We start from the raw sequence: 1771 nt of genomic DNA, 5'->3' as shown, positions 1-1771 counted from the left end.
GGCTTAGGTGGACAGCAAATGTTTTGAGAATGATGAGGGCAATGGATGTACAAATGTGCTTTAGACAATTGATATATGTGTGGACTGTGATAATAGTTGTAGAAGCTCCTAATAAAGCGATTAAAAAAAAGAACTAAACAAAAAAACAAAAAGGAAATACAATTATCATTAAAGATAAAATCAAGTCTGATCTCAAAAAAATGTATAGCTCATGGATAGCCACCATACTTTGATAAAATATTTTTTAAATAAAGATAATTTTGCTACATTAAAAAATATATGTTCAGACTGATCAATGGACTTGATGAAGAAGAAGACGGAGTGCAGTAGTATATTAAAAACATTGAAGGAAAATAACACAAACCCAAGAATACTATATGCAGCCATATTATCTATTAAGATCGATGGAGAAGTAAGAGCCTTTCACACAAGTAAAAGCTCAAAGGACATGTAAAAAGAAATCCAGCCCTATAAAAGAACCTTGCGGACCCAGTATGGGCAGTAGATAAACACTGAACACAAATAATAGACCAACACCAATTTCTGCTTCAGGCACTCAAGAAGATAGGAATTGAAGGAAAATTCCTCAATATTATACAAGCTATATATGAAAAACCAATAGTCAATGTGGTAATCAATGGAGAAAAGACAAAAACAATTCCACTGACAAACAGTACCAGACAAGGATGTCCCTTGTCCCTATTCCTATTTAACATCGTACTGGAGGTCCTAGCTAACAACATAAGGCAAAGGAAAGACATCAAAGGTATTCGTCAGGGGAAGGAAGAGGCAAAACTATCATTATTCGCAGATGATATGAATTTATATATTGAAAATCCCCAAACTCCACAAGTGGAGTGTTGGAAGTGATAGAGGAATATGGCAAAGTGGCAAGATACAAGATCAACAAGAAGTATATTGGACTGCTATACACATCAGACAAGATCACAGAAGAGGCAATTAAAAAGGTAATGCCCTTATAATGGCCAAGCACAAATTGAATTATCTAGAGATATACCTGACTAAAAAAACCCAAAAGATTTGTATGAGAAAAACTACAGAACACTATTACAAGAAACCAACAGTGACCTCAATAAATGGAAGAATATCCCATGCTCATGGATTGGAAGACTCAATATAGTAAAGATATCAGTTCTGCCCAAGGCACTATATAATTTTAATATTATCCTGGTATGAATACCATCATCCTTCTTCAGAGAATTGGAAAAAGTGCTTACCAACTTCATATGGAGAAGGAAGAAGCCCAGAATTAGCAGAGAACTCCTCAAGAAGAAGGACAAAGTGGGAGGGCTTGATCTGCCTGACTTTAGCACTTATTATTTAGCCACAATGGTATTGGTATAATGACAGATACTCAGACCAATGGAAAAGAACTAAAAACCCAGAAATAAAATCACCAGCATACAGACAACTCATCTTTGATAAGGGCCCAATAAATATCAAATGGGAAGGGGATGCCCTCTTCAACAAGTGATGCTGGAAAAAAAATGAATATCTACGTGCAAAAAAAAAATGTAGCAAGACCCTTACCTCACTCCATGCACAAGAGCAAACTCAAGGTGGATAACAGACCTTGAGGTAAACCCAAAAACTATTAGGGCCATCAATGATGGAATTGGGGCAAACCTAGAACCTTGGCACAGGAAATATATAGGCTATCAGAAATAGGGAAGGACACAAATACAGATGACTCACAAATTGACAAATGCGATATACTGAAGATAAAACACCTGTTTACATCAAAATAATT

Source organism: Echinops telfairi, unplaced genomic scaffold (genome assembly GCF_000313985.2).
Source record: "Echinops telfairi isolate 266 unplaced genomic scaffold, ASM31398v2 ScPeMD7_7419;HRSCAF=8457, whole genome shotgun sequence".
Taxonomy (NCBI): domain Eukaryota; kingdom Metazoa; phylum Chordata; class Mammalia; order Afrosoricida; family Tenrecidae; genus Echinops; species Echinops telfairi.
Note: the sequence above shows the minus strand (reverse complement) of the source record.